Consider the following 16,639-nt stretch of genomic DNA (forward strand, 5'->3'; position numbering starts at 1 on the left):
AGCATTTGCAACCGTTTGGCACCATTTCTGAGTCAATTGCCGAAAGTCAGAGATTAGATGAAATTGTGACCCCGGGGCTTAGGGATTTTTTCGAAAATATCTTTTTCTGCCGGTTAAGTTGTCGAGGGCTGATTTCTTTTCCTGTGATAAAAAGCCTTCTCTTTCGACCGCCAAACCTTTCAGTGGAGCATTTAAAACCGTTTGGCACCAGTTTTGAGTCAATTGCCGAAAGTCAGAATTTTGATGAAATTGTGACCCCGGGGCTTAGGGATTTTTTCAAGAAAATCTTTTCCTGCCGGTTAAGTTGTCGAGGGCTGATTTCTTTTCCTGTGATAAAAAGCCTTCTCTTTCGACCGCCAAACATTTCAGGGGAGCATTTGCAACCGTTTGGCACCATTTCTAAGTCAATTGCCGAAAGTCAGAGATTTGATGAAATTCTGACCCCGGGGCTTAGGGATTTTTTCAAAAAAATATTTCTCTGACGGTTAAGTTGTCGAGGGCTGATTTCTTTTCCTGTGATAAAAAGCCTTCTCTTTCGACCGCCAAACCTTTCAGGGGAGCATTTGCAACCGTTTGGCACCATTTCTGAGTCAATTGCCGAAAGTCAGAGTTTTGATGAAATTGTGACCCCGGGGCTTAGGGATTTTTTCAAAAAAATCTTTTCCTGCCGGTTAAGTTGTCGAGGGCTGATTTCTTTTCCTGTGATAAAAAGCCTTCTCTTTCGACCGCCAAACCTTTCAGGGGAGCATTTAAAACCGTTTGGCACCAGTTTTGAGTCAATTGCCGAAAGTCAGAGATTTGATGAAATTGTGACGCCAGGGCTTAGGGATTTTTTCAAAAAAATATTTTTCTGCCGGTTAAGTTGTCGAGGGCGGATTTCTTTTCCTGTGATAAAAACCCTTCTCTTTCGATCGCCAAAACTTTCAGGGGAGCATTTAAAACCGTTTGGCACCATTTCTGAGTCAATTGCCGAAAGTCAGAGTTTTGATGAAATTGTGACCCCGGGGCTTAGGGATTTTTTCAAGAAAATCTTTTCCTGCCGGTTAAGTTGTCGAGGGCTGATTTCTTTTCCTGTGATAAAAAGCCTTCTCTTTCGACCGCCAAACCTTTCAGGGGAGCATTTGCAACCGTTTGGCACCATTTCTGAGTCAATTGCCGAAAGTCAGAGTTTTGATGAAATTGTGACCCCGGGGCTTAGGGATTTTTTCAAGAAAATCTTTTCCTGCCGGTTAAGTTGTCGAGGGCTGATTTCTTTTCCTGTGATAAAAAGCCTTCTCTTTCGACCGCCAAACCTTTCAGGGGAGCATTTAAAACCGTTTGGCACCAGTTTTGAGTCAATTGCCGAAAGTCAGAGATTGGATGAAATTGTGACCCCGGGGCTTAGGGATTTTTTCGAAAATATCTTTTTCTGCCGAATAAGTTGTCGAGGGCTGATTTCTTTTCCTGTGATAAACAACCTCCTGTTTTGACCGCCAAACCTTTCAGGGGAGCATTTAAAACCGTTTGGCACCATTTCTAAGTCAATTGCCGAAAGTCAGACTTTTGATGAAATTGTGACCCCGGGGCTTAGGGATTTTTTCAAAAAACTATTTCTCTGCCGGTTAAGTTGTCGAGGGCTGATTTCTTTTCCTGTGATAAAAACCCTTCTCTTTCGATCGCCAAAACTTTCAGGGGAGCATTTGCAACCGTTGGGCACCAGTTTTGAGTCAATTGGCGAAAGTCAGATTTTTGATGAAATTGTGACCCCGGGGCTTAGGGATTTTTTTCAAGAAAATCTTTTCCTGCCGGTTAAGTTGTCGAGGGCTGATTTCTTTTCCTGTGATAAAAAGCCTTCTCTTTCGACCGCCAAACATTTCAGGGGAGCATTTGCAACCGTTGGGCACCATTTCTGAGTCAATTGCCGAACGTCAGATATTTGATGAAAATCTGACCCCGGGGCTTAGGGATTTTTTCAAAAAAATATTTCTCTGACGGTTAAGTTGTCGAGGGCTGATTTCTTTTCCTGTGATAAAAAACCTCATGTTTTGACCGCCAAACCTTTCAGGGGAGCATTTGCAACCGTTTGGCACCATTTCTGAGTCAATTGCCGAAAGTCAGAGATTTGATGAAATTGTGACCCCGGGGCTTAGGGATTTTTTTCAAGAAAATCTTTTCCTGCCGGTTAAGTTGTCGAGGGCTGATTTCTTTTCCTGTGATAAAAAGCCTTCTCTTTCGACCGCGAAACATTTCAGGGGAGCATTTAAAACCGTTTGGCACCAGTTTTGAGTCAATTGCCGAAAGTCAGAGATTTGATGAAATTGTGACCCCGGGGCTTAGGGATTTTTTCAAAAAAATATTTTTCTGCCGGTTAAGTTGTCGAGGGCGGATTTCTTTTCCTGTGATAAAAACCCTTCTCTTTCGATCGCCAAAACTTTCAGGGGAGCATTTGCAACCGTTTGGCACCAGTTTTGAGTCAATTGCCTAAAGTCAGAGTTTTGATGAAATTGTGACCCCGGGGCTTAGGGATTTTTTTCAAGAAAATCTTTTCCTGCCGGTTAAGTTGTCGAGGGCTGATTTCTTTTCCTGTGATAAAAAGCCTTCTCTTTCGACCGCCAAACTTTTCAGGGGAGCATTTGCAACCGTTGGGCACCATTTCTGAGTCAATTGCCGACCGTCAGATATTTGATGAAAATCTGACCCCGGGGCTTAGGGAGTTTTTCAAAAAAATATTTCTCTGACGGTTAAGTTGTCGAGGGCTGATTTCTTTTCCTGTGATAAAAAACCTCATGTTTTGACCGCCAAACCTTTCAGGGGAGCATTTGCAACCGTTTGGCACCATTTCTGAGTCAATTGCCGAAAGTCAGAGATTAGATGAAATTGTGACCCCGGGGGTTAGGGATTTTTTCGAAAATATCTTTTTCTGCCGAATAAGTTGTCGAGGGCTGATTTCTTCTCCTGTGATAAACAACCTCCTGTTTCGACCGCCAAACCTTTCAGGGGAGCATTTACAACCGTTTGGCACCAGTTTTGAGTCAATTGCCTAAAGTCAGAGTTTTGATGAAATTGTGACCCCGGGGCTTAGGGATTTTTTCAAGAAAATCTTTTCCTGCCGGTTAAGTTGTCGAGGGCTGATTTCTTTTCCTGTGATAAAAAGCCTTCTCTTTCGACCGCCAAACCTTTCAGGGGAGCATTTAAAACCGTTTGGCACCAGTTTTGAGTCAATTGCCGAAAGTCAGAGATTTGATGAAATTGTGACCCCGGGGCTTAGGGATTTTTTCAAAAAAATATTTTTCTGCCGGTTAAGTTGTCGAGGGCGGATTTCTTTTCCTGTGATAAAAAGCCTTCTCTTTCGACCGCCAAACCTTTCAGTGGAGCATTTAAAACCGTTTGGCACCAGTTTTGAGTCAATTGCCGAAAGTCAGAATTTTGATGAAATTGTGACCCCGGGGCTTAGGGATTTTTTCAAGAAAATATTTCTCTGACGGTTAAGTTGTCGAGGGCTGATTTCTTTTCCTGTGATAAAAAACCTCATGTTTTGACCGCCAAACCTTTCAGGGGAGCATTTGCAACCGTTTGGCACCATTTCTGAGTCAATTGCCGAAAGTCAGAGATTTGATGAAATTGTGACCCCGGGGCTTAGGGATTTTTTCGAAAATATCTTTTTCTGCCGAATAAGTTGTCGAGGGCTGATTTCTTTTCCTGTGATAAAAAGCCTTCTCTTTCGACCGCCAAACCTTTCAGTGGAGCATTTAAAACCGTTTGGCACCAGTTTTGAGTCAATTGCCGAAAGTCAGAATTTTGATGAAATTGTGACCCCGGGGCTTAGGGATTTTTTCAAGAAAATCTTTTCCTGCCGGTTAAGTTGTCGAGGGCTGATTTCTTTTCCTGTGATAAAAAGCCTTCTCTTTCGACCGCCAAACCTTTCAGGGGAGCATTTGCAACCGTTTGGCACCATTTCTGAGTCAATTGCCGAACGTCAGATATTTGATGAAAATCTGACCCCGGGGCTTAGGGATTTTTTCAAAAAAATATTTCTCTGACGGTTAAGTTGTCGAGGGCTGATTTCTTTTCCTGTGATAAAAAACCTCATGTTTTGACCGCCAAACCTTTCAGGGGAGCATTTGCAACCGTTTGGCACCATTTCTGAGTCAATTGCCGAAAGTCAGAGATTTGATGAAATTGTGACCCCGGGGCTTAGGGATTTTTTCGAAAATATCTTTTTCTGCCGAATAAGTTGTCGAGGGCTGATTTCTTTTCCTGTGATAAACAACCTCCTGTTTCGACCGCCAAACCTTTCAGGGGAGCATTTACAACCGTTTGGCACCAGTTTTGAGTCAATTGCCTAAAGTCAGAGTTTTGATGAAATTGTGACCCCGGGGCTTAGGGATTTTTTTCAAGAAAATCTTTTCCTGCCGGTTAAGTTGTCGAGGGCTGATTTCTTTTCCTGTGATAAAAAGCCTTCTCTTTCGACCGCCAAACCTTTCAGGGGAGCATTTAAAACCGTTTGGCACCAGTTTTGAGTCAATTGCCTAAAGTCAGAGTTTTGATGAAATTGTGACCCCGGGGCTTAGGGATTTTTTCAAAAAGCTATTTCTCTGTCGGTTAAGTTGTCGAGGGCTGATTTCTTTTCCTGTGATAAAAAGCCTTCTCTTTCGACCGCCAAACCTTTCAGGGGAGCATTTAAAACCGTTTGGCACCAGTTTTGAGTCAATTGCCGAAAGTCAGAGATTTGATGAAATTGTGACCCCAGGGCTTAGGGATTTTTTCAAAAAAATATTTTTCTGCCGGTTAAGTTGTCGAGGGCGGATTTCTTTTCCTGTGATAAAAACCCTTCTCTTTCGATCGCCAAAACTTTCAGGGGAGCATTTGCAACCGTTTGGCACCAGTTTTGAGTCAATTGGTGAAAGTCAGAGTTTTGATGAAATTGTGACCCCGGGGCTTAGGGATTTTTTTCAAGAAAATCTTTTCCTGCCGGTTAAGTTGTCGAGGGCTGATTTCTTTTCCTGAGATAAAAAGCCTTCTCTTTCGACCGCCAAACATTTCAGGGGAGCATTTGCAACCGTTGGGCACCATTTCTGAGTCAATTGCCGAACGTCAGATATTTGATGAAAATCTGACCCCGGGGCTTAGGGATTTTTTCAAAAAAATATTTCTCTGACGGTTAAGTTGTCGAGGGCTGATTTCTTTTCCTGTGATAAAAAACCTCATGTTTTGACCGCCAAACCTTTCAGGGGAGCATTTGCAACCGTTTGGCACCATTTCTGAGTCAATTGCCGAAAGTCAGAGATTTGATGAAATTGTGACCCCGGGGCTTAGGGATTTTTTCGAAAATATCTTTTTCTGCCGAATAAGTTGTCGAGGGCTGATTTCTTTTCTTGTGATAAAAAGCCTTCTCTTTCGACCGCCAAACCTTTCAGTGGAGCATTTAAAACCGTTTGGCACCATTTCTAAGTCAATTGCGAAAGTCAGAGATTTGATGAAATTCTGACCCCGGGGCTTAGGGATTTTTTCAAAAAAATATTTCTCTGACGTTAAGTTGTCGAGGGCTGATTTCTTTTCCTGTGATAAAAAGCCTTCTCTTTCGACCGCCAAACCTTTCAGGGGAGCATTTGCAACCGTTTGGCACCATTTCTGAGTCAATTGCCGAAAGTCAGAGTTTTGATGAAATTGTGACTCCGGGGCTTAGGGATTTTTTCAAGAAAATCTTTTCCTGCCGGTTAAGTTGTCGAGGGCTGATTTCTTTTCCTGTGATAAAAAGCCTTCTCTTTCGACCGCCAAACCTTTCAGGGGAGCATTTGCAACCGTTTGGCACCATTTCTGAGTCAATTGGTGAAAGTCAGAGTTTTGATGAAATTGTGACCCCGGGGCTTAGGGATTTTTTTCAAGAAAATCTTTTCCTGCCGGTTAAGTTGTCGAGGGCTGATTTCTTTTCCTGAGATAAAAAGCCTTCTCTTTCGACCGCCAAACATTTCAGGGGAGCATTTGCAACCGTTGGGCACCATTTCTGAGTCAATTGCCGAACGTCAGATATTTGATGAAAATCTGACCCCGGGGCTTAGGGATTTTTTCAAAAAAAAATTTTCTGACAGTTAAGTTGTCGAGGGCTGATTTCTTTTCCTGTGATAAAAAACCTCATGTTTTGACCGCCAAACCTTTCAGGGGAGCATTTGCAACCGTTTGGCACCATTTCTGAGTCAATTGCCGAAAGTCAGACTTTTGATGAAATTGTGACCCCGGGGCTTAGGGATTTTTTTCGAAAATATCTTTTTCTGCCGAATAAGTTGTCGAGGGCTGATTTCTTTTCCTGTGATAAAAAGCCTTCTCTTTCGACCGCTAAACCTTTCAGTGGAGCATTTAAAACCGTTTGGCACCAGTTTTGAGTCAATTGCCGAAAGTCAGAATTTTGATGAAATTGTGACCCCGGGGCTTAGGGATTTTTTCAAGAAAATCTTTTCCTGCCGGTTAAGTTGTCGAGGGCTGATTTCTTTTCCTGTGATAAAAAGCCTTCTCTTTCGACCGCCAAACATTTCAGGGGAGCATTTGCAACCGTTGGGCACCATTTCTGAGTCAATTGCCGAACGTCAGATATTTGATGAAAATCTGACCCCGGGGCTTAGGGATTTTTTCAAAAAAATATTTCTCTGACGGTTAAGTTGTCGAGGGCTGATTTCTTTTCCTGTGATAAAAAACCTCATGTTTTGACCGCCAAACCTTTCAGGGGAGCATTTGCAACCGTTTGGCACCATTTCTGAGTCAATTGCCGAAAGTCAGAGATTTGATGAAATTGTGACCCCGGGGCTTAGGGATTTTTTCGAAAATATCTTTTTCTGCCGAATAAGTTGTCGAGGGCTGATTTCTTTTCCTGTGATAAACAACCTCCTGTTTCGACCGCCAAACCTTTCAGGGGAGCATTTACAACCGTTTGGCACCAGTTTTGAGTCAATTGCCTAAAGTCAGAGTTTTGATGAAATTGTGACCCCGGGGCTTAGGGATTTTTTTCAAGAAAATCTTTTCCTGCCGGTTAAGTTGTCGAGGGCTGATTTCTTTTCCTGTGATAAAAAGCCTTCTCTTTCGACCGCCAAACCTTTCAGGGGAGCATTTAAATCCGTTTGGCACCAGTTTTGAGTCAATTGCCTAAAGTCAGAGTATTGATGAAATTGTGACCCCGGGGCTTAGGGATTTTTTCAAAAAAATCTTTTCCTGCCGGTTAAGTTGTCGAGGGCTGATTTCTTTTCCTGTGATAAAAAGCCTTCTCTTTCGACCGCCAAACCTTTCAGGGGAGCATTTGCAACCGTTTGGCACCATTTCTGAGTCAATTGCCGAAAGTCAGAGTTTTGATGAAATTGTGACCCCGGGGCTTAGGGATTTTTTCAAGAAAATCTTTTCCTGCCGGTTAAGTTGTCGAGGGCTGATTTCTTTTCCTGTGATAAAAAGCCTTCTCTTTCGACCGCCAAACCTTTCAGGGGAGCATTTAAAACTGTTTGGCACCAGTTTTGAGTCAATTGCCGAAAGTCAGAGATTTGATGAAATTGTGACCCCGGGGCTTAGGGATTTTTTCAAAAAAATATTTCTCTGACGGTTAAGTTGTCGAGGGCTGATTTCTTTTACTGTGATAAAAAACCTCATGTTTTGACCACCAAACCTTTCAGGGGAGCATTTGAAACCGTTTGGCACCATTTCTGAGTCAATTGCCGAAAGTCAGAGATTTGATGAAATTGTGACCCCGGGGCTTAGGGATTTTTTCGAAAATATCTTTTTCTGCCGAATAAGTTGTCGAGGGCTGATTTCTTTTCCTGTGATAAAAAGCCTTCTCTTTCGACCGCCAAACCTTTCAGTGGAGCATTTAAAACCGTTTGGCACCAGTTTTGAGTCAATTGCCGAAAGTCAGAATTTTGATGAAATTGTGACCCCGGGGCTTAGGGATTTTTTCAAAAAAATATTTCTCTGACGTTAAGTTGTCGAGGGCTGATTTCTTTTCCTGTGATAAAAAGCCTTCTCTTTCGACCGCCAAACCTTTCAGGGGAGCATTTGCAACCGTTTGGCACCATTTCTGAGTCAATTGCCGAAAGTCAGAGTTTTGATGAAATTGTGACCCCGGGGCTTAGGGATTTTTTCAAGAAAATCTTTTCCTGCCGGTTAAGTTGTCGAGGGCTGATTTCTTTTCCTGTGATAAAAAGCCTTCTCTTTCGACCGCCAAACCTTTCAGGGGAGCATTTAAAACCGTTTGGCACCAGTTTTGAGTCAATTGCCGAAAGTCAGAGATTTGATGAAATTGTGACCCCAGGGCTTAGGGATTTTTTCAAAAAAATATTTTTCTGCCGGTTAAGTTGTCGAGGGCGGATTTCTTTTCCTGTGATAAAAAGCCTTCTCTTTCGATCGCCAAAACTTTCAGGGGAGCATTTGCAACCGTTTGGCAACAGTTTTGAGTCAATTGGTGAAAGTCAGAGTTTTGATGAAATTGTGACCCCGGGGCTTAGGGATTTTTTTCAAGAAAATCTTTTCCTGCCGGTTAAGTTGTCGAGGGCTGATTTCTTTTCCTGAGATAAAAAGCCTTCTCTTTCGACCGCCAAACATTTCAGGGGAGCATTTGCAACCGTTGGGCACCATTTCTGAGTCAATTGCCGACCGTCAGATATTTGATGAAAATCTGACCCCGGGGCTTAGGGATTTTTGCAAAAAAATATTTCTCTGACGGTTAAGTTGTCGAGGGCTGATTTCTTTTCCTGTGATAAAAAACCTCATGTTTTGACCGCCAAACCTTTCAGGGGAGCATTTGCAACCGTTTGGCACCATTTCTGAGTCAATTGCCGAAAGTCAGAGATTTGATGAAATTGTGACCCCGGGGCTTAGGGATTTTTTCGAAAATATCTTTTTCTGCCGAATAAGTTGTCGAGGGCTGATTTCTTTTCCTGTGATAAACAACCTCCTGTTTCGACCGCCAAACCTTTCAGGGGAGCATTTACAACCGTTTGGCACCAGTTTTGAGTCAATTGCCTAAAGTCAGAGTTTTGATGAAATTGTGACCCCGGGGCTTAGGGATTTTTTTCAAGAAAATCTTTTCCTGCCGGTTAAGTTGTCGAGGGCTGATTTCTTTTCCTGTGATAAAAAGCCTTCTCTTTCGACCGCCAAACATTTCAGGGGAGCATTTGCAACCGTTTGGCACCATTTCTGAGTCAATTGCCGAAAGTCAGAGATTTGATGAAATTGTGACCCCGGGGCTTAGGGATTTTTTCGAAAATATCTTTTTCTGCCGAATAAGTTGTCGAGGGCTGATTTCTTTTCCTGTGATAAAAAGCCTTCTCTTTCGACCGCCAAACCTTTCAGTGGAGCATTTAAAACCGTTTGGCACCAGTTTTGAGTCAATTGCCGAAAGTCAGAATTTTGATGAAATTGTGACCCCGGGGCTTAGGGATTTTTTCAAAAAAATATTTCTCTGACGTTAAGTTGTCGAGGGCTGATTTCTTTTCCTGTGATAAAAAGCCTTCTCTTTCGACCGCCAAACCTTTCAGGGGAGCATTTGCAACCGTTTGGCACCATTTCTGAGTCAATTGCCGAAAGTCAGAGTTTTGATGAAATTGTGACCCCGGGGCTTAGGGATTTTTTCAAGAAAATCTTTTCCTGCCGGTTAAGTTGTCGAGGGCTGATTTCTTTTCCTGTGATAAAAAGCCTTCTCTTTCGACCGCCAAACCTTTCAGGGGAGCATTTAAAACCGTTTGGCACCAGTTTTGAGTCAATTGCCGAAAGTCAGAGATTTGATGAAATTGTGACCCCAGGGCTTAGGGATTTTTTCAAAAAAATATTTTTCTGCCGGTTAAGTTGTCGAGGGCGGATTTCTTTTCCTGTGATAAAAAGCCTTCTCTTTCGATCGCCAAAACTTTCAGGGGAGCATTTGCAACCGTTTGGCAACAGTTTTGAGTCAATTGGTGAAAGTCAGAGTTTTGATGAAATTGTGACCCCGGGGCTTAGGGATTTTTTTCAAGAAAATCTTTTCCTGCCGGTTAAGTTGTCGAGGGCTGATTTCTTTTCCTGAGATAAAAAGCCTTCTCTTTCGACCGCCAAACCTTTCAGGGGAGCATTTGCAACCGTTTGGCACCATTTCTGAGTCAATTGCCGAAAGTCAGAGTTTTGATGAAATTGTGACCCCGGGGCTTAGGGATTTTTTCAAGAAAATCTTTTCCTGCCGGTTAAGTTGTCGAGGGCTGATTTCTTTTCCTGTGATAAAAAACCTCATGTTTTGACCGCCAAACCTTTCAGGGGAGCATTTGCAACCGTTTGGCACCATTTCTGAGTCAATTGCCGAAAGTCAGAGATTTGATGAAATTGTGACCCCGGGGCTTAGGGATTTTTTCGAAAATATCTTTTTCTGCCGAATAAGTTGTCGAGGGCTGATTTCTTTTCCTGTGATAAACAACCTCCTGTTTCGACCGCCAAACCTTTCAGGGGAGCATTTACAACCTTTTGGCACCAGTTTTGAGTCAATTGCCTAAAGTCAGAGTTTTGATGAAATTGTGACCCCGGGGCTTAGGGATTTTTTTCAAGAAAATCTTTTCCTGCCGGTTAAGTTGTCGAGGGCTGATTTCTTTTCCTGTGATAAAAAGCCTTCTCTTTCGACCGCCAAACATTTCAGGGGAGCATTTGCAACCGTTGGGCACCATTTCTGAGTCAATTGCCGACCGTCAGATATTTGATGAAAATCTGACCCCGGGGCTTAGGGATTTTTTCAAAAAAATATTTCTCTGACGGTTAAGTTGTCGAGGGCTGATTTCTTTTCCTGTGATAAAAAACCTCATGTTTTGACCGCCAAACCTTTCAGGGGAGCATTTGCAACAGTTTGGCACCATTTCTGAGTCAATTGCCGAAAGTCAGAGATTTGATGAAATTGTGACCCCGGGGCTTAGGGATTTTTTCGAAAATATCTTTTTCTGCCGAATAAGTTGTCGAGGGCTGATTTCTTTTCCTGTGATAAACAACCTCCTGTTTCGACCGCCAAACCTTTCAGGGGAGCATTTACAACCGTTTGGCACCAGTTTTGAGTCAATTGCCTAAAGTCAGAGTTTTGATGAAATTGTGACCCCGGGGCTTAGGGATTTTTTCAAGAAAATCTTTTCCTGCCGGTTAAGTTGTCGAGGGCTGATTTCTTTTCCTGTGATAAAAAGCCTTCTCTTTCGACCGCCAAACATTTCAGGGGAGCATTTGCAACCGTTTGGCACCATTTCTAAGTCAATTGCCGAAAGTCAGAGATTTGATGAAATTCTGACCCCGGGGCTTAGGGATTTTTTCAAAAAAATATTTCTCTGACGGTTAAGTTGTCGAGGGCTGATTTCTTTTCCTGTGATAAAAAGCCTTCTCTTTCGACCGCCAAACCTTTCAGGGGAGCATTTGCAACCGTTTGGCACCATTTCTGAGTCAATTGCCGAAAGTCAGAGTTTTGATGAAATTGTGACCCCGGGGCTTAGGGATTTTTTCAAAAAAATATTTCTTTGTCGAGGGCTGATTTCTTTTCCTGTGATAAAAAGCCTTCTCTTTCGACCGCCAAACCTTTCAGGGGAGCATTTGCAACCGTTTGGCACCATTTCTGAGTCAATTGCCGAAAGTCAGAGTTTTGATGAAATTGTGACCCCGGGGCTTAGGGATTTTTTCAAGAAAATCTTTTCCTGCCGGTTAAGTTGTCGAGGGCTGATTTCTTTTCCTGTGATAAACAACCTCCTGTTTCGACCGCCAAACCTTTCAGGGGAGCATTTACAACCGTTTGGCACCAGTTTTGAGTCAATTGCCTAAAGTCAGAGTTTTGATGAAATTGTGACCCCGGGGCTTAGGGATTTTTTCAAGAAAATCTTTTCCTGCCGGTTAAGTTGTCGAGGGCTGATTTCTTTTCCTGTGATAAAAAGCCTTCTCTTTCGACCGCCAAACATTTCAGGGGAGCATTTGCAACCGTTTGGCACCATTTCTAAGTCAATTGCCGAAAGTCAGAGATTTGATGAAATTCTGACCCCGGGGCTTAGGGATTTTTTCAAAAAAATATTTCTCTGACGGTTAAGTTGTCGAGGGCTGATTTCTTTTCCTGTGATAAAAAGCCTTCTCTTTCGACCGCCAAACCTTTCAGGGGAGCATTTGCAACCGTGTGGCACCATTTCTGAGTCAATTGCCGAAAGTCAGAGTTTTGATGAAATTGTGACCCCGGGGCTTAGGGATTTTTTCAAAAAAATATTTCTCTGTCGGTTAAGTTGTCGAAGGCTGATTTCTTTTCCTGTGATAAAAAGCCTTCTCTTTCGACCGCCAAACCTTTCAGGGGAGCATTTGCAACCGTTTGGCACCATTTCTGAGTCAATTGCCGAAAGTCAGAGTTTTGATGAAATTGTGACCCCGGGGCTTAGGGATTTTTTCAAGAAAATCTTTTCCTGCCGGTTAAGTTGTCGAGGGCTGATTTCTTTTCCTGTGATAAAAAGCCTTCTCTTTCGACCGCCAAACCTTTCAGGGGAGCATTTAAAACCGTTTGGCACCAGTTTTGAGTCAATTGCCAAAGTCAGAGATTTGATGAAATTGTGACCCCAGGGCTTAGGGATTTTTTCAAAAAAATATTTTTCTGCCGGTTAAGTTGTCGAGGGCGGATTTCTTTTCCTGTGATAAAAACCCTTCTCTTTCGATCGCCAAAACTTTCAGGGAAGCATTTGCAACCGTTTGGCACCAGTTTTGAGTCAATTGGCGAAAGTCAGAGTTTTGATGAAATTGTGACCCCGGGGCTTAGGGATTTTTTTCAAGAAAATCTTTTCCTGCCGGTTAAGTTGTCGAGGGCTGATTTCTTTTCCTGTGATAAAAAGCCTTCTCTTTCGACCGCCAAACATTTCAGGGGAGCATTTGCAACCGTTGGGCACCATTTCTGAGTCAATTGCCGAAAGTCAGAGTTTTGATGAAATTGTGACCCCGGGGCTTAGGGATTTTTTCAAGAAAATCTTTTCCTGCCGGTTAAGTTGTCGAGGGCTGATTTCTTTTCCTGTGATAAAAAGCCTTCTCTTTCGACTGCCAAACATTTCAGGGGAGCATTTGCAACCGTTTGGCACCATTTCTAAGTCAATTGCCGAAAGTCAGAGATTTGATGAAATTCTGACCCCGGGGCTTAGGGATTTTTTCAAAAAAATATTTCTCTGACGTTAAGTTGTCGAGGGCTGATTTCTATTCCTGTGATAAAAAGCCTTCTCTTTCGACCGCCAAACCTTTCAGGGGAGCATTTGCAACCGTTTGGCACCATTTCTGAGTCAATTGCCGAAAGTCAGAGTTTTGATGAAATTGTGACCCCGGGGCTTAGGGATTTTTTCAAGAAAATCTTTTCCTGCCGGTTAAGTTGTCGAGGGCTGATTTCTTTTCCTGTGATAAAAAGCCTTCTCTTTCGACCGCCAAACATTTCAGGGGAGCATTTGCAACCGTTTGGCACCATTTCTAAGTCAATTGCCGAAAGTCAGAGATTTGATGAAATTCTGACCCCGGGGCTTAGGGATTTTTTCAAAAAAATATTTCTCTGACGTTAAGTTGTCGAGGGCTGATTTCTATTCCTGTGATAAAAAGCCTTCTCTTTCGACCGCCAAACATTTCAGGGGAGCATTTGCAACCGTTGGGCACCATTTCTGAGTCAATTGCCGAAAGTCAGAGTTTTGATGAAATTGTGACCCCGGGGCTTAGGGATTTTTTCAAGAAAATCTTTTCCTGCCGGTTAAGTTGTCGAGGGCTGATTTCTTTTCCTGTGATAAAAAGCCTTCTCTTTCGACCGCCAAACATTTCAGGGGAGCATTTGCAACCGTTTGGCACCATTTCTAAGTCAATTGCCGAAAGTCAGAGTTTTGATGAAATTCTGACCCCGGGGCTTAGGGATTTTTTCAAAAAAATATTTCTCTGACGTTAAGTTGTCGAGGGCTGATTTCTTTTCCTGTGATAAAAAGCCTTCTCTTTCGACCGCCAAACCTTTCAGGGGAGCATTTGCAACCGTTTGGCACCATTTCTGAGTCAATTGCCGAAAGTCAGAGTTTTGATGAAATTGTGACCCCGGGGCTTAGGGATTTTTTCAAAAAAATATTTTTCTGCTGGTTAAGTTGTCGAAGGCTGATTTCTTATCCTGTGATAAAAAGCCTTCTCTTTCGACAGCCAAACCTTTCAGAGGAGCATTTGCAACCGTTTGGCACCATTTTTGAATCAATTGCCGAAAGTCAGAGATTTGATGAAATTGTGACTCCAGGGCTTAGGGATTTTTTCAAAAAATATTTTTCTGCCGGTTAAGTTGTCGAGGGCGGATTTCTTTTCCTGTGATAAAAACCCTTCTCTTTCGATCGCCAAAACTTTCAGGGGAGCATTTGCAACCGTTTGGCACCAGTTTTGAGTCAATTGCCGAAAGTCAGAGATTTGATGAAATTGTGACCCCGGGGCTTAGGGATTTTTTCGAAAATATCTTTTTCTGCCGAATAAGTTGTCGAGGGCGGATTTCTTTTCCTGTGATAAAAAGCCTTCTCTTTCGACCGCCAAACATTTCAGGGGAGCATTTGCAACCGTTGGGCACCATTTCTGAGTCAATTGCCGACCGTCAGATATTTGATGAAAATCTGACCCCGGGGCTTAGGGATTTTTTCAAAAAAATATTTCTCTGACGGTTAAGTTGTCGAGGGCTGATTTCTTTTCCTGTGATAAAAAATCTAATGTTTTGACCGCCAAACCTTTCAGGGGAGCATTTGCAACCGTTTGGCACCATTTCTGAGTCAATTGCCGAAAGTCAGAGATTAGATGAAATTGTGACCCCGGGGCTTAGGGATTTTTTCGAAAATATCTTTTTCTGCCGGTTAAGTTGTCGAGGGCTGATTTCTTTTCCTGTGATAAAAAGCCTTCTCTTTCGACCGCCAAACCTTTCAGTGGAGCATTTAAAACCGTTTGGCACCAGTTTTGAGTCAATTGCCGAAAGTCAGAATTTTGATGAAATTGTGACCCCGGGGCTTAGGGATTTTTTCAAGAAAATCTTTTCCTGCCGGTTAAGTTGTCGAGGGCTGATTTCTTTTCCTGTGATAAAAAGCCTTCTCTTTCGACCGCCAAACATTTCAGTGGAGCATTTGCAACCGTTTGGCACCATTTCTAAGTCAATTGCCGAAAGTCAGAGATTTGATGAAATTCTGACCCCGGGGCTTAGGGATTTTTTCAAAAAAATATTTCTCTGACGGTTAAGTTGTCGAGGGCTGATTTCTTTTCCTGTGATAAAAAGCCTTCTCTTTCGACCGCCAAACCTTTCAGGGGAGCATTTGCAACCGTTTGGCACCATTTCTGAGTCAATTGCCGAAAGTCAGAGTTTTGATGAAATTGTGACCCCGGGGCTTAGGGATTTTTTCAAAAAAATCTTTTCCTGCCGGTTAAGTTGTCGAGGGCTGATTTCTTTTCCTGTGATAAAAAGCCTTCTCTTTCGACCGCCAAACCTTTCAGGGGAGCATTTAAAACCGTTTGGCACCAGTTTTGAGTCAATTGCCGAAAGTCAGAGATTTGATGAAATTGTGACCCCAGGGCTTAGGGATTTTTTCAAAAAAATATTTTTCTGCCGGTTAAGTTGTCGAGGGCGGATTTCTTTTCCTGTGATAAAAACCCTTCTCTTTCGATCGCCAAAACTTTCAGGGGAGCATTTAAAACCGTTTGGCACCATTTCTGAGTCAATTGCCGAAAGTCAGAGTTTTGATGAAATTGTGACCCCGGGGCTTAGGGATTTTTTCAAGAAAATCTTTTCCTGCCGGTTAAGTTGTCGAGGGCTGATTTCTTTTCCTGTGATAAAAAGCCTTCTCTTTCGACCGCCAAACCTTTCAGGGGAGCATTTAAAACCGTTTGGCACCAGTTTTGAGTCAATTGCCGAAAGTCAGAGATTGGATGAAATTGTGACCCCGGGGCTTAGGGATTTTTTCGAAAATATCTTTTTCTGCCGAATAAGTTGTCGAGGGCTGATTTCTTTTCCTGTGATAAACAACCTCCTGTTTTGACCGCCAAACCTTTCAGGGGAGCATTTAAAACCGTTTGGCACCATTTCTAAGTCAATTGCCGAAAGTCAGACTTTTGATGAAATTGTGACCCCGGGGCTTAGGGATTTTTTCAAAAAACTATTTCTCTGCCGGTTAAGTTGTCGAGGGCTGATTTCTTTTCCTGTGATAAAAACCCTTCTCTTTCGATCGCCAAACATTTCAGGGGAGCATTTGCAACCGTTTGGCACCATTTCTAAGTCAATTGCCGAAAGTCAGAGATTTGATGAAATTGTGACCCCGGGGCTTAGGGATTTTTTTCAAGAAAATCTTTTCCTGCCGGTTAAGTTGTCGAGGGCTGATTTCTTTTCCTGTGATAAAAAGCCTTCTCTTTCGACCGCCAAACATTTCAGGGGAGCATTTGCAACCGTTGGGCACCATTTCTGAGTCAATTGCCGAACGTCAGATATTTGATGAAAATCTGACCCCGGGGCTTAGGGATTTTTTCAAAAAAATATTTCTCTGACGGTTAAGTTGTCGAGGGCTGATTTCTTTTCCTGTGATAAAAAACCTCATGTTTTGACCGCCAAACCTTTCAGGGGAGCATTTGCAACCGTTTGGCACCATTTCTGAGTCAATTGCCGAAAGTCAGAGATTTGATGAAATTGTGACCCCGGGGCTTAGGGATTTTTTTC

This window comes from Podarcis cretensis (assembly GCF_951804945.1).
Source record: "Podarcis cretensis genome assembly, chromosome: 12".
In the NCBI taxonomy this organism is placed as follows: Eukaryota; Metazoa; Chordata; class Lepidosauria; order Squamata; family Lacertidae; genus Podarcis; species Podarcis cretensis.